The sequence below is a fragment of the Ambystoma mexicanum genome, chromosome 5q (assembly GCF_040938575.1).
Source record: "Ambystoma mexicanum isolate Mex_15411 chromosome 5q, UKY_AmexF1_1, whole genome shotgun sequence".
Classification (NCBI taxonomy): Eukaryota; Metazoa; Chordata; class Amphibia; order Caudata; family Ambystomatidae; genus Ambystoma; species Ambystoma mexicanum.
In genome coordinates, this window is record NC_090933.1 from 1,332,263,343 (window position 1) to 1,332,288,971 (window position 25,629).

At 45.6% G+C, this 25,629-nt stretch overlaps 1 pseudogene; it reads right to left on the minus strand.

Annotated features, from left to right (window-relative positions):
* Positions 1–1,637: 1,637 nt before the first annotated feature.
* LOC138498082 (zinc finger protein 268-like) overlaps positions 1,638–25,629 on the minus strand; it is a 110,380-nt pseudogene continuing 86,388 nt past the window's right edge.

Sequence of the window (25,629 nt, forward strand, 5' to 3'; positions counted from 1 at the left end):
GTTTCACAATGCATTTTTAAATACCGGAGAAAACACACCTAAGTCTGAGAGTCCTGTATAAGTCCTGTATAATGGGAAAAAGGGCACAGGTTTCACAATGCAATTGTCAGTGTAGAGTTCAGGCCTATTGCAAACCCGGGCCACTCCTACCTTGCTTAGTCGCTGCTGGTTGATGGCAGGCCACTGGATTCCCCTGCTGACATCTGCAGATACTATCAGGAGCCGCCTCAGTGGGGGCCGCCCTTTGCCTTGGGGCCATTAGCCGCAGGGGCTGCACGGGCAGAAGGCTGCTCTGGGGGAGGGTCAGTGATGACCAACAGCCACCCAATCAGGGGATGTGGGCAGGCTGGGAGGAGGGAGGGAAACAGGGACCAGGAAATGGATGCCGGAGGTAGGTGGAACAACAGCGCTGAGAGCGCTGAGAGCAGCAGATGGAAAATACAAAATAAGGCCCAGGAAGGTCTCTTGGCTCGAGGCTCACCTTAAGATCACCGCCAAAGTGGCGAGAAAGGAGCTTAACAGGCCGGTAGGCTCGTTGCACTGCAGGCAATCACACCAATCAGGGGAGGTGGGCGGGCTGGGAGGAAGGAGGGAAACAGGGACCAGGAAATGGATGCCAGGGAGGGAGGGGGAACAACGGTGCTGAGAGCGCTGCGAGCAGCAGATGGAAAATACAAAATAAAGCCTAGGAGGGTCTCTTGGCTCACCTGAAGATCACCGCAAAGTCAAGAGACTCGGTTGTCCAAGAGTGAGCAATGATAACATTTGGTGAATTAGCCATTCCCTGAAGCTCATGATACATTGAAATACATGTTGGTGTAAATGAGGTCTGCTACGTTGTGTGTTTATACATTTTAAACCTTAATGATTAGATTCAAAGATATTCAGGAATAAGGCACTGTTTTACTATTAAGTTCACGTCTGCTATGTACAGCCTTAAAATGTGATTTGTACTTTTTTCTACCTGCCTTGCAGCTTTTGTTTGGTCACTCTTTCCAGCGGTGCTAATGAGTTGGGTGGTTAAGTTTAGTTTGATGTTTACATCAGCAGCTTTCTACATCCCGTCTGCCAATCAGATTGCAGAGAACAATGGGTAAATCTGCCAGAGCTAGCTGATGGACCCTGCTCTGGTATGTTCCAGCATGTGCTGAAGTCTCTCACCAGTCACTTCCACCTCACCTATTACCCTTTCTGTCATTCCATGATGGAGCAGTGTGATTTTACAGGTGGGCAGAGGGTGCACCGACACCTGGGAGTTCTTACAGCGTCATCTTCTTCTGTATTTTCAAAGCACCCACTGTTCATACTCTAACTGTGTTACAGCCCAGTTTCTTTTCTGAGATTGATATGGACGGATATGTTGCATGAAACATAAGTTGACTGAATTCAATAAAATAGGAGTCTATGCATATCATATAGCATTACTCGTGTTGTGGTCAGAATTGTGTATCCTCAAGGAAAATACAAAGAAATACAGACATGTTGACAAGAAAGTTTAAAAGTGGACAATAACATTCATTCCAGCATAAAACTGGAAAAGAGGTGATCACCCCACTAATTAAAACAAATGAATCGCCTCTGTTCCAGGAAGCAGTTTACAGAAAAGTGAAGCCAGAAAAAAAGATTTAACACACAAATGGAGTTATTACTAACAATGTTTTTTTAATGTTAAAACAGTGACATATTGGCTTAAGCTCAATATTAATTTCATTAGCATTTCATTCAGTGTATGAATCCCGGTGGGAGACTTTTACATTAGACATGTCAGTTTATCCAAGATCAGCATTATTTTATGAACATTTATGTCCACTGTTGCTTCTTGGAATCAGCTGTGATATCATTAAACCCACAACTGTTTCATTTAAAAAAGAAAGGCACCATTTCATTTCCAAAGGCCCATGAGTTTTATTGTCTCACAACACAGCGAATATTTCTAGTCAATTTGCCCTTTTGACTCTATTCACCAAAAGTCACTTTTCTAAAATACATGTCCACGTAATTTATTGGAATACTTGATATCTTCTCCGGGCCCTTCAACACCAAAACAATTTCTTATAAGATAGTGCTTTAATAGTGGTCATGCACCCTCTCTTGTGCAATTGCACCTCCACATCCTGATCCCAAGCTGGGGAACCATCTACTAATCCAAAATGCTCCAATAGAGATCAGCAATAGTGTAATAGAGTACAGGGGATCCTGAGGAGAAAAGGAAACTGTAGTGCTGTAGAACATGCTGCAAAAAGAGGAAATGCTGCAGCATTCAGCGAGGATGGCCCTCCTGGTGAGGCATTTCTGGGAAACTGACTTCTGAAGTAATATTTGTTATTCCAGTTTTATGGATTCCATTCTCCAGGTCTTTGCACATGTTTTGTGCAAAGCTTAGTCTAATTAGCCATGTGGGAATACAGCTTTCTCCAATTTTATTATTAAGGAGGGCTCCAGATAATAAAAATGTGGGGTATTTTAATCCCTATATGTTGATGTTGAAAGTAAAATTACTTTATGGGTGTAATAATGTAATTCCCAGTAGAGGCATTTCTAAAGGATTCCTTCCTGCCACGGATGCCTCATCTATGATACCCATATCCCAACGCAGCTGTTCTCCAGAAACATTTCCGCCGCCAGGTGGCGCCAGACAGCTGTGTCAGGTCCGTCGAAGCATCTATGGGCCCTCCACTGGAAATGACATCGAGGCCAGTATAAGTAGCAGGGCCGCACCCCATGACCTCAGTTCCTTTTTTCTGTGCACTGTGCTCGCTTAGCGGGAACGTGCTCGTCGAGCTTTTCTAAAAGTGATTCGCCATGCAGACTCCATCAAAGGCCTCCGATTTTAAGCCATGTGCAGACTGCAATAGGCAGATGTCTGCCCTCAATCTGTACCGCGATTCCTTGTACTTTCTGGGCGAAGACCACGGCACCCATGATTGTGGGTCATGTCAGGTTTCCATCTCTCTCATATCCATTTTCCTGTGTTCTTCCCTCCATCTCAGCCTTCTAAGGCAGAGGAAGGATTTCATCGATTGGACCCAGTACGGGTCTTAAAGTTCTACGTCTCTCATACTCTCTGCATAACATAATGCTATGATCTGGGTGTGAAGGATGTGCATTAGGGTCTCAGGGCTCACTCTACCAGAGGAGGGGCTGTCACTTCTGCCTGGCAATGGGGGTTCCTTGTCCTGGCCATTTTCCTAGCAGCAATGTGAGCGTCTCTGCACACGTTCGCTATGCATTACTGCTTGGATTCCCTTGTGCCCAGGATGCCCATTATTGATAGGGCAGTCCTTCTGAGTTTTCTGGTTTAGGTGGTGTCCTTGCTTTCCTCCCTCCTCCAGATTTCATACTGCTTAGGGAGTCCATCACAGATGTTGAATCCGTGGCAGGACGGTATCCATTAGTAGAACAAATTACTTACCTCTCTGTAATGTTGCTTCTGATGGATATTCCTGCCATGGATTCCTCATCGCACTCCCTACCTGCCCCAGAATTTTAGGGAAAGAGGGTGGAACTGAGATCATGGGGCATGGCACCACTACTTATACTGGCCGGACAACATTTTGGCATGGACTCATAGAGGCGTAGGACAGATGCAGAGCGGTGCAGCACCCCCTAGCGGTGGAAATCTTTCAAAGGGAACAGCTGCGCTAGGGTATGGATATCATAGATGAGGAATCTGTGGCAGGAACATCCATCAGAAAAAAACATTACTGAGAAGCAAGTAATTTTTTCTCATAACTTAAGTAGAAAAAATGTGAACTCTTTGAAATGCACACTTCTTTACAACTAGCAATTCATGTACAATAAAATATAAATTGTTTACTTTATAGTTTCCCTACATATCAGGGAGAAATGCCTGTAGACCAGCATCCACTGGTACTGACTTGCTGGCATCACTGGGCTGAATATATTCATGAACCTGAATGGGAGAAAGCAGGAAGGCTGGCACCTACTTGTCCATTGCTTCTAGAGTTTTGCTACTTTTCTTCAAGGGAGTACATTCTTGGGGAGTAAATGGTTGATACACCGCCTATTTGTAGGGATGTTATTAAGAGCTGCCTTTTTTAAATAAAAAAAAAAAATCATTCTCTATGGCACTTATTCAGCCAAAGGTTTATGGGTTCTAACAGCAGGTGGACATTAAAATATAGGAGAATCCAGAAAAATGAAGGAAACACAAACCAGAACAGATGGGTCTTCAGCAAGCATCTGCAGGTCACATGGCCAGAGGTGGCGTGCAATCTTAGACGGAGGGCATTCAAGATATAGGGAGCAAAAACACCCCCAAAAAAGAAGAGTTACATAACCTCCTCACCCAGAGTAGTAGAGGCACAGGGAGGACAAGGATGGAAGGATCCAATACAGAATGGGGAGATTGGGGGGCATTTGCAATACAAGTCGCAATGAGCTAGACAAAGCACCTTAAACCCAATGTGAGAGGTCACAGGAAGCTCGTGTGGATCGTAATGAAAGAGTGATATGGCCACATTTCTCAATGCATGAAAGAAGCAGGTTGGCACTTTCTGTGCCACCTGAAGTTAGTCACACATGCCAAGGAGCACAGAATACATGTCATTGCCATAGTCATATCTGGAAATAATTAGCTTTATAGCACCTGACATCAGAGCGTTAAAGGTTGAGAAGCATCTATACAGGGGCTGGCGGCTGACTTGCTGAGGCAATGCCATGCTGAGATCCTGTCAGAGGGAGCAGGGGGTGCACGCCTTAAGCTGCCCCTTTGAGTCATGATTGGGACAGTATTGCAATGGGGGTTGCTTGACTGAATAATGTGCTCCAAATGTGGTCCTTTTTGGATGACTCAGTGGTATTTTGCTATGCATTTGAACACTATGATAAACAGTGAAATGTACTGCTTGATATATTGTGATTTGCCATGGGGTGGGTTTGATGAGCCTATACAAGTTATTACTTTAGAGGTTAAACCATTGTGATTTGCCTTTAGAAATAAAATTCCGTTTTATACATATTGATTCAGTGATGGAGCAGGTGTATTTGGATTTTGATTTTCCTGAAGCAGAAGGGATAAACCTGGACAGGACTTTTGAGTCTTTGTCAATGGAAAGCCGATTTAAACCCTAGGTGGAGTTGGACAGGGTTTTATATGCGCAACATGTATTTGAATATCCAGGACTAAAGAAGTGATGTAGATTGATTTGATTTTAGAAGACGAGACTTGATGCTTACCAGACAAACACATGTGTTTGAATTCTATGTGAACTTGGAGAGTTGGAATATTGTGTTATTCTAGAGAGAATGTATGAGGGATTTTTATGTGTGTAAATAAATACATGTTTTTTTTAAAATGTTAGTTATTCTTGCTCTAAGACGCAGGTACAGTGAAATGCTAATTGATAACACAGTTATGTAATGCATATTATGTATCTCTCCCTGAAGCCTTTCTGTTTTGTGAAAACCTTCTCTATCCCTATATATGTGCATGAGATGCAACAGGAACTTCCGTGGATGTGTTGCAGATCCTGGTAGTGTAGTACATTGTAAGGGTTGTACGTTGCTAGAGATGTGCAATGGAGTGGGGAGAGTCCCTCTGAATCCTTTTTTAGAATCTATGTAGCTAGAGCATAATATCGGTACTGGTAAAGGTGAAAGGAGACGCCCTTTCGGTTCCATTTCAGTAGCTGGTAGCGTCCCTGTAAAAAGGAAGGGGGGGGGGAACACCCCATATATCCAATGAGGGTCGATAGTTATTGGGTCTTTTTCCAAAATGATGGTGCCCATTAATTTGCATGAAGTCCTTATGCAAAGTGTTCCATGGGATGGTTACCTTAACAAAGAAGGTACAGTCTCCCTTCTGAACATTCCAGAAGGGATGCATTTCAAACAGCAGTGATTCAACAATCATAATCAACCATCATTTGTGTACCAAAGGAAACTGAGAACCGCTGTGGAGGCAGGCTCTTCACAGTATTAGTCAGCCATGCCAAACTCGGTAGCATTGTAGAAGCACCTCCTTCTATCAGAAGCACGTGCAATTGCAGAAGAGATTTCATCACCTCCATGTCCTCTCTCATGGCAGATAAGAACATCCTGTTCACTGAAGTATTTCCCACATTCACTACACTGAAACAGACCCTGGCAGCATGTTTTGTCTGGTGCCTAATAAGGGAACTGTTTTGACTGAAACATTTCCCACATTCAGTGCATCTATGAGGGTTTCCACCTGTATGTGTTCTCTGGTGGCGAATAAGCTATTGCTTCCAAGCAAACCCTTTCCCACATTCACTGCACTCATGAGGTTTCGCACCTGTATGTGTTCTCTGGTGGATAGTAAGGTTTCTCATTGTAACAAACCCTTTCCAACATTCAGTGCACACATAGGGTTTCTCACCTGTTTGCGTTCTCTGGTGGATAATAAGGCATTGCTTCAGAGCAAAACCTTTCCCACATTCACTGCACTCATACGGTTTTTTCACCTGTATGTGTTTTCTGGTGGTTAATAAGCCATTGCTTCCAAGCAAACCCTTTCCCACATTCACTGCACTCATGAGGTTTCTTACCTGTATGTGTTCTCTGGTGGATAGTAAGGTTTCTCATTGTAACAAACCCTTTCCCACATTCAGTGCACTCATAAGGTTTCTCACCTGTGTGTGTTCTCTGGTGGATAGTAAGTTTTATCATTGTAACAAACCCTTTTCCACATTCAGTGCACTCATAAGGTTTCTCACCTGTATGTGTTCTCTGGTGGATAGTAAGTTTTATCATAGTAACGAACCCTTTCCCACATTCAGTGCACTCATAAGGTTTCACACCTGTATGTGTTCTCTGGTGGATAGTAAGTTTTATCATTGTAACAAACCCTTTCCCACATTCAGTGCACTTATAAGGTTTCTCACCTGTATGTGTTCTCTTGTGGATAATAAGGCGTTGCTTAAGAGCAAAACCTTTCCCACATTCACTGCACTCATAAGGTTTTTCACCTGTATGTGTTCTCTGGTGGATAATAAGGTTTTGCTTCAGAGCAAAACCTTTCCCACATTCACTGCACTCATAAGGTTTAACACCTGTATGTGTTCTCTGGTGGATAGTAAGCTGTCCCTTTGTAACAAACCCTTTCCCACATTCAATGCACTCATGGGGTTTCTCACCTGTATGTGTTCTCTGGTGGATAGTAAGCTCTCTCTTTGTAGCAAAACGCTTCCCACATTCAGTGCACTCATAAGGCTTCTCACCTGTATGTGTTCTCTGGTGGATAATAAGGCGTTGCTTCATTGAAAAACCTTTCCCACATTCACTGCACTCATAAGGTTTCACACCTGTATGTGTTCTCTGGTGGAGAGTAAGGTGTCTCTTTGTAACAAACCCTTTCCCACATTCAGTGCACTCATAAGGGTTCTCACCTGTATGTATTCTGTGGTGGTAAATAAGGTGGCCCTTATCAGCAAACCCTTTCCCACATTCAATGCACCCATAAGGTTTCACACCTGTATGTGTTCTCTGGTGGAGAGTAAGGTGTCTCTTTGTAACAAACCCTTTCCCACATTCAGTACACCCATACGGTTTCTCACCTGTATGTGTTCTCTTGTGACAAATAAGATGTCGCTTCTGAGCAAACCCTTTCCCACATTCAATGCACTCATAAGGTTTCTCACCTGTATGCTGGTGGCACATAAGTGTATCATGCAAATGGACGCTATTCTCATAGTCAGTGCACTGATAAGGTTTTTCACGCATGTCCTCATGTGGGCAAGAAGTATGTTCGTCAGATGGCAATTGTTCCCACATTTTTGTACCGGTATAGTTTCTGGACAGTTTATTTTGTCAGGTGCCTTGACTTAAGGATCCTTTTCACTGAACCTTTTCCCAAATTCAGAGCACAAATGAGAAATGCTTTCCTTACTGCACATAAAACATTGTAATTTTCGTGCTAGATATCCCTCTCCCCCAGGATTTACAGAATGAACGCGCTTCGTTACTGGATGTTATCACAAAAGGGGGGAGGGGTCATATTGACGGAAGCTGTCATGTATCCAAGAGGCTTCTCAATCTCAGTTCCTGAATACTCTGAAAAGACAACTGGACCCCAAACTTGCACACTTCTAAGATGCTTGGAAATGGCATATTCTAACAATGAAGCTTTTCGCTGTGTTAGTCCAGAGAATTGTTGCATTTCTGGGGCATCAGTCACCTATTAAGATAAAAGGAGACGAACATTATTAGTTTCAACACGTTCACAATCACAGGCAGCACATGTAGTAAGACTCTACTCAGTAGCAGTGATGTGAACTCACAGAGTAACTTATACGACTTTGAAATGCCATCTATTGGGGAAAGGCACCCTAATAGGTGTCAGAGTAGTGGTGCTCTAATGAGAGCATTTAATGGGACTGAGGTAACATGCAGCAGAAATAGTGTGATTAATTTTTATTTAGAACATTTTAGCATCCAAACCATTAGGAAACAAAATACAGCTTGATAAATAAACCTTTTAAATGGATAGTTTAATCATCAGGAACATGTATATACGTTCTATCATTTTATTTGTTTAGAAATTAATACATGGAATCTCCCAATTTCCATATACAAATGATAAAGGCAGGTATTTGACACTAAGTCAGCAGCAGCTTGTCACCAATCGGCCATATGTCCGACCAGTCTATTATGTAATCACTGATGACTCCATTACATTTGGGCAAATGTGTATTGGCCCAAACATGAATAATATAACCAACAGCACCATTGAGGAAATAAGGACTGCATTGTGAATTAAAGGAAAATGGCCAATCTCTTCCCAAAGTGAGAATGTCACAGGCCACACTGGCACTACATTCAAACATGGACTTTAAACCTAGATAAACTCCAAACCCATCCCTCTAACCCAGGAGTGACAGAAAGAACAAGCTTGTGTCAGAGACCAATAGAATTACATTTCTGGTAATGAGGTAAAGTGTATGAGAGACTCCCCAAACTCCCCAAAACACCCCATTTGCCTTCCTAATTATTTATACAAATGCCCCATTGCTAGGTACAGAATTTAATCTGCCAGATGGGTCCCTCTTCTGTTTCCCTGTTCAAAATACCACTGTGTAGTTTTCAGGAGGGGGTACATACACTGTTGTATTGTTAAGGAGTGGGTGTAAATGGGTTGGTTACTTATCAGACTCCCATAACCTTAGCTAGATCCTTTTTTGTGGATTCTGGTAATTGCACCCTAGTTTGAATGCCCCTGTACCCTCTGTGCTGTGACCAAGAACTGCTTTCATCACATCCCTAGTAACCAATGGTGATGTTGCCCCATCACTGCCAATATCCAAGAATTGATTGCCACCATTTAGTGATTGCACACATTATTCCCGTTGATCTACTGTGGAGATTCTACTCACCCTACTCCAGGGGAATCTGTGCAACATAATCCAACAGATTCATGATCTGTAAGGGCGAGAATCTCATTGCCATCATTTGTTGTAACCCATATGGCATCAGCCCTGGAATAAGATGTATGTATGTGTGAATAGTATGCATAATTAGTCTCCCCAGGATGCGTTAGACACCAACCGTCCACCTGTCTGTCAGTCCTACCTTACTACATTTATTGTGTGTCTAGTGTAGGTAGCGTTACTGCCAGGAACCTATGGCTGAACACTCTCACACAAGTTGGCAATGTAATTCTAGCAGGAGTAAAGGATGTGGATGGCCCAGGCCTTTTGCCTCCCTGCATCATTAATATCCCATCAAACTGTCCTGATACTGTGGATGACTTTGCGTGCCTGTGCTTGGTCTATCAAACCAACCCTTCCTGCTGCCTTCAGCCAGGCCCATCTCTCTATACTCTAGTGCCTGGCTATCATCGTCAATGCTTCCCTTTCCCAGGAGGGCTGCCCAACGGACCAACCTACCCTGGCAGGCCTAAACCTTTCAGGAAGCCTGAGCAACTGGTTGGTGGGAGGACTCTGGGAAGTCTAGATATGGATTGTTCCTTAGTTCTCGCCTCAGCCTCGCAGATGTTGTATTGTGCAGTTGCCTTCCACACGCCCTCCTCCTCTGCATGGGGTATGCATGAGGAACGAGGCATACTCCTCTCCAGTCCAGATGAACCATGTACACTTGCCTTTCTGACATTCATCTCCTGGGTAGTGTTGGAAGATGTGGGAGTCTGTGCAGGCTCACGCGAGGTGCCATTTTGGCATATAGTCTAAGACGGCGCGGACAAGTCGGGGCCAGTCTGCTCCAGTCCGCTACAGGGACGCCTCCAGAACGCCGACTTGTTTGCTGGCAGAACATGGGTGTAGAGGAGGCTCTGAGAGCAATCATGGCTGAAAAAACAAAATACCTGGAGCGATCCAGGATTATGCTCCTAGAGAAGAAGGCAGGTTTTACTCAAAAGCCTAGTATCGATCCTACTTTGCCGCTGTCTGAACCACAGATTTCAGTAGCAGGTGATCTGTTTCCTTCCAATAACAATAATTACATATTGGGGGGACATAGGACACAGGTCAATGGGGTGAACATGGGAGGATTGTAAACCTTAACGCACAGCTTGGCTGTGTCTAATATCAGGGACAGCAGCATAATACCCCTCAGAGCTAATATCACCAAGTCCCCACAGCCTAATTCCAATAAGGGAGTTGGTCTGCCAACAAATGGGGATATCGGGAAAGAGATTGTTTCACCCCTCATCATATAGCTTCGCCTATATTGGAATTACGCTGTCTGCTCCTCAACACTAGATCTCTAGTAAAACACTCAGTCGCTACTTTGAGGTTGCAAATTACATAGAATCTAACAACTTAGATGTCTGCGCACTAACTGAGACCTGGGGCCATGGTGCAGCTGGTCCAGCTCTTAATTTAGCCATACCAGATGGCAATGTTATGTTTAGAAGGGACGGAGAGGAAGGTCGAGGGGGTGGAGTAGCGATAATTGTTAAGGACTCATTTTCATGGAGGACCGGATCATCTTGATTTACTAGAGGGATCGACCAGTCTGCCGCATTGCCGCTAAGGTACGAAAGCACGAAGGCTACTTTAGCTTGATCAGTTGGAAAGGCTGCTGGCCGACATAAGAAATGCAACCGGCACTGATTGATAAATACTGCAAACCTCTTTGGGTCACCAGAAAATCGTTCGGGCGGAGCCAGAGGTACATTCCCAGGTAGGTTGATCTGCACTGGATTCATAGAGGATGTAGAAGGAAGATTTCCCCCAGATGCGGGTAACGGGGTCTGTCCAGCTTGTGACTGTAGCAATTGTCTAGCGAGATCATCTGTTCGCTCCTTGGAAATAATCAGTTCCCTTCTTAGAGCGTTCGTTTCCTGACGGGCTGCATGCACTTCTGCCCTTAGTTCCCCAAGTAACTGGGCTAGCTGGTCGGTATCCGAGGTTTCCATAGCGCCTGGACGGGAGTTTTGTGGTAGGCTTTGCGTTCTGTAACGCTCACCTGATTCCCGTAGAGGCGCCGGTCTTGACTGGGCGTATACCGTATCTTCAAAGGTGATGTGTAACACACGGCTGGCTCTTTGGGCTGAACCTCTGTGCACTGTATGTGTGACTCGAAGGGTAAGATGTCTGCAGATAGAAAATATGGGATTAAGGAACTGGGTTATTGAATGTCTCTCTCTTATTCCCTTTCTCTTCTCCTGTAGAACCCGAAAGGTTAACGCTCTCACCTTAGGTAAGTGAACGCCGTGCTCTCCATCTGCATCGGGGCAGGGTGCTGTAACCAGTTTCTTCACTGGATAAGGGGAGTAGGCCTCTTGACTTCAGAGGACTGCTGTCCGTTGTTTACTGCACTAACGGTAAGTTTCAAGTAATTCTCATGTCTTTAAAGTCTTTAGTAATGATGTTTCTTGTTTTGCAGGGTTCCGGTGATGGCGGATGACGGGCTGAAGTGAGTTGAAGATGGAACCCGTGTGATGAATAGAAGAACCTGGAAGCACGTAAGTAAGCGCTTGTTGCCTGCTTCACGATGCGCTCTAACTGTCTTTTTATTTTGCAAGTACAAGTTTGGAGTGGCTGCAGGGTGCCGGAATACCCACTGGGTTAGATGTGGAAAGGAGTAATGGCACGTGAGTATTAAAGTTCCCCAATGTCTTTAAACGCACCTTGTTTTGTCTTTCAGATGCGGGATGCAGCGCCGAAGGCCTCCGGAGCGTGCGAAGAGTTGGTAAGCTTTTGTCTTTCAGATGCCGGAATGCAGTGTGAAGACCTCCGGAGCGCACGAAGAGTAGGTAAGCCTTTGTCTTTCAGATGCCGGAATGCAGCGCGAGGCGTTGGTGACAGCCGATGGACCAGGTAAGTGAAGAGCTGTCACTGGAGACCGTAATGCTAACCTGTTCTTTCTTGTCTTTATAGGTGTTGCTGAAGACTGGATTCAGGATGGTAAGCCTTTTTCCTTAGGCCCAGGATCAGATGCAGAAGACACGATGAGCGTTCTGCTGCAGAGGATGCAGAATAACGCAAAGCAAGATTCATCCATCGGGTGTGGTTTAAATAGCCTCCTGTAGTGCTTAGATGTCTCCTTCCACAGCCACGCCTAGGTAAGAAAAGAGTTCCTGCTTTCCAGAAGAGTTTCAGTGTTCTGAATCTTAGGAGTGGCTCCTGCCCCACCCAACAGGAAAAGTAGTTCCAAACAGAAGAGGATCAGAGGCTCAACTGGCAGGCAAGTAAGCAGCATGGTCTGCTGCAGGTAAGTCCACCCAAGCATTATGAGCCCGGCGCTTCCAGCGCTGGGACTGGGCATATTTATGAGCCTGGTGCCACTGGCGCCAGGACTGGGTCCAAAAGGTCCCAATTGGGACTGGTTGGCACTCGGAACCTGGGTTATGGATCTGCTTCCAAGGGAGTTGGGAAAACCCTGACCTTTTGGAAGCAGAGACCATGACAGTTATCTTGCCCATGAGTAAGTACAGGTTAGGCGCTGCCCAGCATGTAAGGTGCCAATTCTTATGGTTCTTTATGGCAACTGCCATACCAGAGGAGGGTCGGCCACGGGCAGAAGACGTGGCCGCATGTAAAATGATGGTATGTTCTTATCATATTGGAGCTTGAACTAGCCACATCTCTTGTAAAACTATTATGTCATGAACAGCTAAAAAATCAGCACTAGCCCCTAATAAGGGGGAAAACCCACAAGTGTTCCTAACTAATCAGGGATATGTCCCCCTCCCCAGTTATAACTGTTGGCTATAAATTGGGATCTTGGTTTCTACCATACCCGAGTGTGGGTTTCCATACCCGAGTGTGTGTTTTCTGTGGCTATTGCTAATATAACCGCCTGGATTGTCAGCATTTTTTTCCTGTTCAAATGAAAAAAAAAAGCTCTTCTTATTTTCTAAGATTTGTTTGCCTTCAGAGTTGATGATGATAGGATCTCGTGCTAAAACAAACCCAAGGGCAAACATGTCCATTCGGGCTTGCCAGAGAGCATTTCTGACTAACCATAGTCTCGCAATTGAAGAGTCATTCTCATTAACAAATTCCATGTGTTCGATGTCGACAGTTGTAATGTCTTGTAGACTGCTCACCTCCTCACATATAGCCAATATGCTTGACCTATTCATTACATAGGTTGTGAAGGGAGCCGGAAGGCATTTTATAATAAGCCGATGGCATTTATCCCATTTGTTTTTTTACTTTGTTAGATTCAGTAGAGCGCACTGTCCGCCTAGTAGTATTTACAGGACCACCATTGTTTGCGTCACTCACTTTGTTGTTAAGTGAGTGTACTGGTAGATATGGCAAGTTCTGATCATGATTATATGGATGAGAATGAGTAGCATTCATCAGGAATTGTTTGATTGCAACATTACAGTTTAGATAATTCTCCAACACTTTGGCAATTTGGTCATCTATGGAGTTGTCCACAGGTTGTTGTATTACCTTGCTTGTAGAGTGTGTAATCACTTGATCTAATTTAGAACCATTTCTCCGCTCTTCTGTGGTACTACACTGAGAAGTTTTAGGGGTATCTATGATGTCATTAGATTGGCTACCTCGTATCATCAAGGAATCTTTAGAAGTTTGGCCCAAGTGCCCCATGGCATGCCCTGGCATCATACTACCTGTTTCAGTGATGTTAGCGACTTCTAAATTATGTGACATTAATTGAGAGGTTATTTTGTCATGTCCATCTACTTCTTGGCAGCCCACCTGACTCGGATGAGACTCTCGTATATGGTGAGAGGGAGGGTTTGAAATGCTCTCTGAAATCACTTCCGGAATTTGTTGTATCAACACTGTGGGATGAGCACTTGTGTGTTGTAGAAAGGCATATTGCTGGATTGATCTGTTAATTTGCGCTTGAATGTCCACTAGTACAGAGAATTCACTTTGTTTTTGTGGAATGAGAACAGAACTTGCTTGCTCAACTGGAACAGTAGGCAAGCAAGTTTCGAGTGATCTTGTAGATGAAGTAGTTCTAGTTTCCCTAGTCTCTTTTAGCAAGGGAATGGCGGCTATCATGTCGTTTAACGGTGGATAATCTACGACCTTTGAGGGCTGAGAGATTCCTTCATTATTAGGTTTTTCTGTGGATTTTTGAGTTTTGGCTTTTGCAACTCGCGTTTTGGGAGCAGATCTAATTTGAGGGGCCAGACGTTTAATCAACTGTTTGATGTTAGCTCTGTCTTGCAGCGGCAATGCTTTTTGATTTTTTGATTTCTTTTCTGGGCCAGAGAGCACTAAACCTTGTTGTTTCGGTACTTTGGGAGTTACAAGTTGTATGAGGTCTTCTGACCCATGTTAAGTGCAGTTGGAATGAAAATGTGATTTATTTTGGAGACGTTAGACACATCATCTCCTATGTTCAAAGATGTGAGCCTACCTGGGAGGATACAGCTGTATGTTGCCTGGAACCCAGATGTACTTGACCTTATAAACTTATCATCACAATGTACTGTAGCTTAATTAAAGAAGTTACTGGAACTTGACCCGAGGTCAGAGTCATCTGTGGGGAACACAGAGCTTTACAGTATGGTTTCTATAAACACACCGTAATAATAATAGAACTATTTACAGATGGTTTGCAAAAGTCACGGATGTCACTCGTACATGACTTCTTTTTGTGATTAGCAAGAGGACAATTCAGCATTTTACGTTTCAAGATATTAGCCGAAATTGGGCGAGCAGGAGTTGACCTCAAGACTAAGGCAGTACTTGAGGTTTTTAAAGTATTTGGCATGTTTGTTTTAAGAGAATACCCAGAGGAGGGCATGAAAACAAAACACTTAGGAAAAACTATTTGTTGAAAGAGTGTTGCTAGCACGCTGTTATCTAATGAAATCACGTTAGGTCACTTGGCATTCACTGTCAGAAGTAATCAATGACACTGTTAAATGATAACCTTCTATCATAACAATGCTGTGTATGTTGGATTTACGTGAATTGTGTCTAATCAATAGCTTTGTCCTCAGTTGGTAAAGTGAAGCTCTACTCACTATTACTACTATTGCTATAAACTCCCAATTATAAAGCAATGAGGTGAAGGAAGACTGCTCAAAGGGCCAAGCCCCGCAGTTAAACTCCCTCAGCACTTTGAATTAACACACCAAAGCCAATCACATGGACATCCGCTGTATACTCCTAATTGTGGAACGAAAAGGTAGAAGAAGACTGCTCAAAGGGCCTAGCCTCGCAGTTACAGTCTCCCTCAACAATATAAATTGAAAAACAAAAACAAGTGTTTCATAGGTGGCTAGTGCAACAGGTCTAAGCCAACAATTGACGTCTATCACTAGAGGAGCCTAACTCTTGAGTTCAACACGCCACAGTGATTAGCATGCGAATGCTCAAAGAGCCGAGCCCCGCAGTTGCAGTCGTTCAGCGTATTATGACTATTCCTGAGAGGGTGAGATCACACAATGTGGAAGCCAACTGTTCAAAGGGTCAAGCACTACAGTCACGTTGCTCCACGTGAGTCCTCCGGTGATTTTATAGATCCATTAAGCAGACCTCATCCGTTGTTCGCACGCAGTACAATAAGACTGTCAAGGAGTAATTGCGCACGTTGTGACCGCGACATATGGGGTCATAAAATGTTTTACTTTACAACGTGCAAACAAACCAAGACGTTCTGTGTCAATGATTGATAGTGAGATGCAGTGCCCTGTTCAAGGAAGGGTCTATTAGCCGTCTCAAGTTAAGTTAATGGCTCGGAGCTTACCACAATGATGAGGACTGGCCCACTCCCCTCTCGCTGTTCACCATACACACTGCGAGCACACCACACAGTGCTCCGCGCATGCCTAGTGTTTATGAAGGGAAAGTTGACTTTAGTAGTGGTATAGAAAGAGGACTGATGTAGGCTGATGACAGCTCCAATGGCTGTAATAGAAATCCAATTCTCCAACGAGGTAAAGCAGGCAGCACCTTATCCCAACACTAACAACAGACACATTGCGAGTACACCACACAGCGCTCCGGGAGAACCAAGGTTGATGGGCCCACATTGGGGCCACCAGAATCATCCTGACTGGTTCCTGGTGCATCCTGTGCACTATCCTGTTGAGTAGGGGAGTTGGGGGGAAAAGCATATTCAAATTTCCCTGACCATGTTATCCAGAGACCGTTCCCCTTGAAGCGGTTCTGCGGGTACCTGGAGGCGTAATCTGGGCGTTTTGCGTTCTCCAGAGTTGCAAACAAGTCGATCTCTGGGAAGTCCGGGACCATGTCTTAGTGCAATCGCCACTCGTACTCTACGGATAGTGGGAAGCTGAGAACATCCGCCAGAAGATTGAGTTCCCCTGGAACGTGTTGTGACTTGAGGGAACATTTTGTGTTAAGAGCCATTTCCATATGTTCTGTGACAGTTTGGATAGCCCTCGAGAGTGAGTGCCCCCTTGTTTGTTTAAGTAATACGTGGCCGTAATACGGTCCGTGAGGACTAGGACGGTCTTCCCCTGGAGGTCTGTCTGGAATGCCTTCAGGGCCTTGAACACTGCTAGCAGTTCCAATAGGTTTATGTGGTTTGTTGCTACCGCTGGGGACCACACGCTGTACGCAGAAGGAGGTGCCCCCCCACCCCGGCAAAGATGCGTCTGTGGTAAGTGGCTTCTACTGTCTGGGTGGTAAAGGTTTTCCCCTGCAGAAGGTTTCCTCTTGACCACCACTGCAGAGACTGAACGAGGGCTGCCTAGACAACCACTAGATAGCCCTATTGTCGGCTGGCCTGACACCATTGGCTTGACAGCCACTTTTGCATGGGGTGCATGCGCAGACGTGAGATAAATACAGGAGGCCATCATCCCTACCAGTCGAATGGCTTTGCGTACGATCACCTCAAAACTGGCTACATAGTGAGCGAACTGGAACAGCATGTTTTGAACCCTCTCGTAGGAGGGAAAGACTAGGCCGTCTTTGGTCTGAATTAGAGCCCCCAGAAACTGTTTGACTTGGCTGGGGTCTACGCTGGACTTTTTCTCGTTGATCAAAAACCCTAGACTGAGGAGGAGATCTATCGTCTTCAGGGTATTTGTTAGCCATGTTCCATACGAATCCCCTATTAGCCAGTTGTTGAGGTAAGGGTAGACTGGGGAGGACTGCCTGCACAGGTGAACAGCTACTACCGCCAGTACCTTTCTGAAAACCCAGGGTGGTGAGGCAATGCCGAAGGGAAGAACCTTGAACTGATAGTGCGCCTCCTCTGTCATGTACCGCAGGTACTTTCTGTGCGCTGGCAACATTGTTTGTTTGTTTGTTTTATTACTTGTATTGCGCGCCAGACACAAGGGTATTAGGGCGCATTGCATAGGATTACTCACAGCTTAGTTGTACAAAAAAATGTGTTTACAGTTACAGTATAGTTATACATAGTGAATAAACATATGTACAGTGTAATTTTTACAGTATAGTTACAAGTGGGGTCAATACTATAGATTGAGAGCAAGCAAGTGAAATCTAGCGCGGAACTGGTGGATTGTATGCAGGGCAAGGGATCAGTTCAAAAATATCAGGGGTCCGCTTAGCAGTCAGCATCTTTGAACCACTTTATTAAGTTGTGACGAAATTTTTGGTATGAGAGCTCTACTCTGAGGGGGGATGGAAGTGAGTTCCAAAGCTGGGTTGCGTTAACTTGAAAACTGCTTCCTCCGACCCTAGCCAATTTGAATCTGGGGGTCAAAAGACAATTCGTATTGGAGAGTCTAGTTGTTCTTGTCCCGGGTTTAGTGACAATTCTATTCACTAGATAAGGTGGAGCTACTTTGTTTATACATTTGTGAGTGAGAGAGGCAACTTTTAATTTGATTTTGTCAAGTGTGGACAGCCAGTTGTTCGCTCTTCTAGTGTTAGAGATATGTTCTGTTCTTGCAAGTCCAAGTGCAGCTCTAAGAGCGTTTTTTTGCAGGAATTGGATTTTCTTGATAATTTGTTTGTTCTCCCCAATGTACATAGCATTGCAATAGTCGAGCGTTGATAGTATAAGTGCTCTGGCAAGGGTGATGCAACTGTCATTGGAGAGAAAAGCTTTACCCGCACTGATCAGTTTACAAGTGTAAGCTGTGGCCGAGGCCAGCGTGTTTACCTGTTTGTTTGTTGAAAGAGAGAGTGGAGTCCAGGTAGAACCCCAAAGTTTTTACTTCCTTGGCGACTGAGATGATGTTATGGTCGATATTAAAGGCTGAGTATTTGGGACTCAATTTTTTGAGGGACGATGTAGTGCCCAGGATAATGATCTCTGTCTTGTCATCATTCAGGCATAGTCCATGGGTGGCCATCCATGTCTGGATGATGAGATAAACCTTATTCACCAAGGCCAAATCCTTGTCGTAATCACCAGTAATAGGTAAGAGGATCTGTGTATCATCTGCATAATTTGTGTAGGTGAAATATGAAAGTATGCATCTTTCATATCCAACGTTGCCGTGTAATCCCCCTGCACCAGCAGTGGGATTACTTCCTGCAATGTCATCCTGACCTTTTGCGGTTTGACTAGCACAGGGCGCATGGTGAGATTCTTTTTGGGTACAAGGAAGTACTGTCACGACTCGCTCCCTTCGCTCCCGTTCCCGCCACTTGGGGGCATGTTTTGGGGCTTATTCCTTGCTGGACATTTCCTCCGAACCTAATGCCACAGTGCTGTAATGAATTGGGAGCGCTAAATCCCTATTTTCCAAACTACTTCCCTTCCGGATCCATTCCAGGTTTTTGGCAGCCAGCATGCTTCTTTAACCAAATGACTGTGCTTCCCAGAATGCCTGGCCCACTGCTCCACCTCCACCCTTGCAGGACAAGGTTGGGTGGAGGATAGGCAACACCTGTGGCTGCAGGTGCAGCAGTCAGCACACCTGAGGCGTGTGCTCGTTAAACAGCTTTAAAAGCCTCAGTCTCACTTCAGTCCAGCGCTGGTCATCGTTTGCAGTGTTCCTGTTTTTGACTAGTCCCTGGTCCCTGGTTCCTTGCCTTTGTACCTACTTCCTTGTTCCTGTTCTCTTGTTTCCTCCGCCCTGAATTTCGGATTCATGCGCTAATTGATTTCTGCTCCCTTGATTTCCCTTTTTGTCTTCCCCTGTTTGCAGGCAGCAATTCTCAGTGCTTTCCCCTTTTAGATGCAGCCCAGTTTGTCTGTGTTCTATCTTTCTTTGACTCTGTCCTTTGCTGCTGTTACCCATTTGCCTTAGCCTTCCTCTTAGTTTAGTTTCCTGTCTTTTCCTTGGAGGGGTAGGGAGAAGTTTGCATAGGTTATTTCGTTTTTCCCTGCTCCTGATCCTTACTTTCTAGAGGATCCATTCCATGTTTTCCATTTCACTTCTGCATCCATTTCCCATTTGATCATTAGGTGTGGTGTGCGGTGGTAGCTAGCTCCTGTGTGAATGCTTATGTTTTCCCCACTAATTTGTAATCCCTATTCCGACTTAGGTATTTAGTTTTCTGCAGCGGATCACGCTCTGCTGCCTTCCAGTCTCCGCCCTTGCCCTGCCGGGCTCTCCACATTGCAGCGGATCTCACTCTGCTGCCTTCCAGCCTCCGCCCTTGCCCTGCGGGCTCTCCACATTGCAGCGGATCTCACTCTGCTGCCTTCCAGCCTCAGCCCTTGTCCTCTGGGCTCCCTGCCCGGCAGCCTGCCTCTTCAGCCCTTGTCCTCTGGACCTCCCTACTTCTCCCATTGCTGTTATAGCCTTTTCTGGGTCCCAGATTCATCAACAGGATTCGTGGGCTAGCTGACATTCAAGAGGTGTATTTCGTCCTCGTGAGTACAGTTCTTAAGTTCCCTTATGTAATACCATCAAGAGTGTTAGTACACAGATCCTGTCATTGCTGGCCCTCCACGTGGGTTTAGCGCTGTCAGTACCTGTAACAGCAATTGGGGGTAAGGTGCTTGCCGACTTTCCTCGCGGTCAGGTGCTTACCCCACATCCCTTTTCATATATTGGTTTTGATGTCACACTCTATTTGCACTCCTGGGTTCTAGCATACCTGAGTCGTTGTTCCTGGGTGCACATTTCCCTTGCCATATTTGCTGCCTTTGTACTCGCCTGACTAATCCTGACAGTATGACCAGCCCAAAATTCCCATTGAATATGGCAAGTTTAAGAAAGAAAGGCAGCAAGGCCTCTAACAAGTTTGTACAGAAAGCTTCCCCTACATTTACCTGTGACAATCAAATCACTAGTCCTGACTCCAATGAACTCCTTGTCACGAATGGGCATTTACGTGCAAAGTATTTTTCCCATAGGATGGCACATCCTACATGGCCTGCTCCTAGTTCTATCTTTGGTTTTGATCCCGATTCTATGTCAGCACAAGCCTTAGCCGCAGAAAACAACACACTGTTAGACTTATTATACGAGAGTACCTCTGTTGTTGAACCCCATGATTCCAGTTGTGCTTCACCTCAGATAGAACAGTTTCATGATACCAACATAAAGAATGGAGGGATTTCTTGCATAACTTCTGTTTTCTACCCTCAGTCTAACGCATACTCTGTTGCACAGGTACAGACTGTAGTCCCTAATGCCAAGAGGTCTAAAGTCAATAGTTTGTTTAAGGGAAACACAGACCAAGTTGGAAAGACAAACTATAAATCACAGAACCTGCAAGCAGTAGAGGACAATGTACAATCGATGCATATGCAGATTGCTAGTGCAGGATCCAGTCCTGATGCCACTATGCTTCCCCCTGTGCCTACTGATAGTGATGTACAGTTAATGCAGGGCATGCTAAGAGCTAAACTTGAGGAGTTAAGACAAAAACTCATTTCAGCACAAGAGGAAAATAAAACCTTACACTCTTTACTGAATACACCTCAGACTTTATCTGTTGATGTGGAGGAAGTGAACACTGTTCAGCCCCTGAGTGTAGAGACTTTGGTAAACCATGATATTTGTCGATATGTTAGATCTATTGGGAGTGAAGGTCTTTCGTCTAGCACAGCGCTTAATCTAGGCACGGGTTCTAACAATTGTTATGCTGTTTATCAGGGATTGCAGTTAGCCGAAGAGTTACAAGCCACTCCTTTACCAAAAATACCCTGTGTAGCAGTTTTTCATAATTCTGAGCTAGCACACATACAAGCCTCTGATTCCCAAACACAATCCACAATGGTGGCATACACAGATTCAGTCACTACCCTAGGCTTAGGCCCTGCTCTTGATACAGCTGCTGAGACTGAAGTAGATGTTAAAGCTGATGTGGAAAACAACGTTACCTCTGGGTTCACTCTTCCTTCTGCCAATTCTGATCAATACGAACAGTCAGAGACAGTACAGATTTCATGTTCTGATGAACTCATTCCACAGGATACAGAACCAAAAGACCAGCAGGCGATTCCTGAACTGTTGATTGTTAATCTGCCTCTTTCAGAAGCTAAGACAGAGGAATGGACAATTGACGAAATCCTGATTAACAGAGACTTTACTATGGTGATTCCACTGGTTGATTTTGACTTCCACAAAGAAAGAGACTCTGTGTCACCCACTAAAGAAAAGGACTGCAAGGGTACGGTTCAGTCCTTGGTTACTGGAGCCAAGGAGTCTAATGCCCTAAAGGTGCCCTCCATTCCTGAGCCACTGATGTGTCTATCAACTTCTGAGACTTCTGTGTGTCCTCCTACAACCATTGACTCTTCTATAATTCAATCCACAGCCCTGCCGTCATCTTTGGCACACCTGTCTTCAACCAATGAACCGCAGCCATGTCTGCCATTTACTCAAGAGCCAGTCCCAAAGACCTGGACATGTTTGTATCCAGCAACCGAGATTGCTCCAGCTTGCATGCCTTCAGCCTCAAGGTTTCCCCTGACCTGCCTGTCTTCAGCTACAGTGACTCATCCTGCAGATCATCCTTCAGCTTTAGAGCCTCCGGTAGTCCATCAAAAGAGCATGTCTTCAGTCCCGGAGTATACTGAGTATTTGCCTTTAGTTCATGAGACACCTGTATCCTGCATAGCCTCGCTGCCAATATCAGAGGCAAACCTGTCTACATCAAAAGATTCGGCTGTGTTTTCTTCTGCGCCAGCGATTCCTCCTGAATCCCTACCATTTACAGTCGATGAACGTCTAGCCTGCCTTTCTTTTGCTTCAGGAGGAGCACCAGAATGCCTGCCTTTTCCACAAGACGATTCTTCCAACTGCTTCATTTTAGCATCAGTGCCTCCCAAAGATGCAGCATCAGAGTTTGAGACTTTTGCCAGCTCCCGCTTCAGAGTCATCAAGCTGGACCAAGTGGTGAGTCAGAACCACTCACTTGGGTGTGCACAAGGGGTGGTGCAGACCGGCGTATTACCTACAGGACTTGTGCAACAGAATTCCGCCAAGAAGCACCAGTCGGGTGCTAGTAGCCAAAGGAAGGGAATGACTGCTGCAGTTCAAGATGCGTCTGTTATTGCTCCTTCTGCGAGTCTGCCTGAAATACCAAGTACTGCGTCTATCACTCCTATTAGGATGCCAAACATCCCTGCTGTGGTATCCCACGTGAAACAAGGTGGCTACACGACTGTCACCAGGAGTACCAGCCTCGTACAACCCATGGGACTTCCAGGCATCCAAGGCGTAGAATATGTGCAGTCAAACCTTAATCATTTTCAACCACAAGCCTTTTCCCAGATGGATGACAGAAAAAGATCTGAACCTCTACCTCAGCCGCCACCTTCTCTAATGGCTGAACATGAACATTTCCTGAAGCCAGCAACTTCCTCACCTCCCGCATGTCCGCTCTCGGCGGAAAGGCTAACAGAACTTCTACCATCGTCTAAGGCAAGTTGCACCAGCCTGCCTCCCTCCTCAAAGACTTACAAGGGTCCAATCCCAGTGACTGAGCTTCCTGGACCTTCCAACTCTGCTCCAGGTCCTGCAAGTTCTTCATGCCTTTCTTCGAACCATGAGTCTCTTCCTCACCAGAAGTCACCGTTTCCATCAGTATCACCTCCAAAGACAACACACTCCTATCATGGAAGCCCATCTGCCTTTGCCCACATGCCACCATTTCCATCAGTGCCACCTCCAAAGAAAAAGCACTCCCATCATGGAAAGAAGAAGTCTCGTACGGGTGGCGGGCACCCGAAGAGGGCCGTAGGAGGGGGTATACTGTCACGACTCGCTCCCTTCGCTCCCGTTCCCGCCACTTGGGGGCATGTTTTGGGGCTTATTCCTTGCTGGACATTTCCTCCGAACCTAATGCCACAGTGCTGTAATGAATTGGGAGCGCTAAATCCCTATTTTCCAAACTACTTCCCTTCCGGATCCATTCCAGGTTTTTGGCAGCCAGCATGCTTCTTTAACCAAATGACTGTGCTTCCCAGAATGCCTGGCCCACTGCTCCACCTCCACCCTTGCAGGACAAGGTTGGGTGGAGGATAGGCAACACCTGTGGCTGCAGGTGCAGCAGTCAGCACACCTGAGGCGTGTGCTCGTTAAACAGCTTTAAAAGCCTCAGTCTCACTTCAGTCCAGCGCTGGTCATCGTTTGCAGTGTTCCTGTTTTTGACTAGTCCCTGGTCCCTGGTTCCTTGCCTTTGTACCTACTTCCTTGTTCCTGTTCTCTTGTTTCCTCCGCCCTGAATTTCGGATTCATGCGCTAATTGATTTCTGCTCCCTTGATTTCCCTTTTTGTCTTCCCCTGTTTGCAGGCAGCAATTCTCAGTGCTTTCCCCTTTTAGATGCAGCCCAGTTTGTCTGTGTTCTATCTTTCTTTGACTCTGTCCTTTGCTGCTGTTACCCATTTGCCTTAGCCTTCCTCTTAGTTTAGTTTCCTGTCTTTTCCTTGGAGGGGTAGGGAGAAGTTTGCATAGGTTATTTCGTTTTTCCCTGCTCCTGATCCTTACTTTCTAGAGGATCCATTCCATGTTTTCCATTTCACTTCTGCATCCATTTCCCATTTGATCATTAGGTGTGGTGTGCGGTGGTAGCTAGCTCCTGTGTGAATGCTTATGTTTTCCCCACTAATTTGTAATCCCTATTCCGACTTAGGTATTTAGTTTTCTGCAGCGGATCACGCTCTGCTGCCTTCCAGTCTCCGCCCTTGCCCTGCCGGGCTCTCCACATTGCAGCGGATCTCACTCTGCTGCCTTCCAGCCTCCGCCCTTGCCCTGCGGGCTCTCCACATTGCAGCGGATCTCACTCTGCTGCCTTCCAGCCTCAGCCCTTGTCCTCTGGGCTCCCTGCCCGGCAGCCTGCCTCTTCAGCCCTTGTCCTCTGGACCTCCCTACTTCTCCCATTGCTGTTATAGCCTTTTCTGGGTCCCAGATTCATCAACAGGATTCGTGGGCTAGCTGACATTCAAGAGGTGTATTTCGTCCTCGTGAGTACAGTTCTTAAGTTCCCTTATGTAATACCATCAAGAGTGTTAGTACACAGATCCTGTCATTGCTGGCCCTCCACGTGGGTTTAGCGCTGTCAGTACCTGTAACAGCAATTGGGGGTAAGGTGCTTGCCGACTTTCCTCGCGGTCAGGTGCTTACCCCACATCCCTTTTCATATATTGGTTTTGATGTCACACTCTATTTGCACTCCTGGGTTCTAGCATACCTGAGTCGTTGTTCCTGGGTGCACATTTCCCTTGCCATATTTGCTGCCTTTGTACTCGCCTGACTAATCCTGACAAGTACACTGAATGGATGCCCTTGTTTATCTGATGAATGGTGACAACTTCTATGGTGCCCTTTTCCTGAAGGATCTCCACTTCCAGCAGGATTTGCCGGTGTGCTGGTGATAGGCGTCTGCTCTTTGGTGGATGGTATCGAGGTGGCGGGTGGAACTCGATAAAATAACAGTGGGTGATGGTCTTGAGCACCCACTGGTCTGATGTGATCCCCTCCCATGCGTGAATGAATGATGAAAGCCGTCCGTCGACCGGGGAAGCCTGGGGGGGGGACCCGGACTGGCGAGTCATTTTGATGCGGAGGCCGGGGAGCCTCTTGGGGTGGAGTTTCTGCCTCTATCCCTGACTCTTTGCCGTACCCTTTGTTGATATTGGCTGTTGCCAGCTGAACTTTGTCCGGAGGCCCATGGGGTACCTCCTGCGCCATATTGCCTGTGTGGTGATCAGGAGACAGATTGACCACGAAAGGAACGGCAAGAGTTTGCCCCTACCCGCTGTTGAAAAGGCTTGTCTGTGATCTGATTGAGGGATTTTAGCGTCTCATGCTCTTTTTTAGCTGTTTCCAAGGCTTCATCCACAGCCTTAACAAATATGTTAGACTCCTCTATGGGCTTATTTATCAAAGAGGCCTG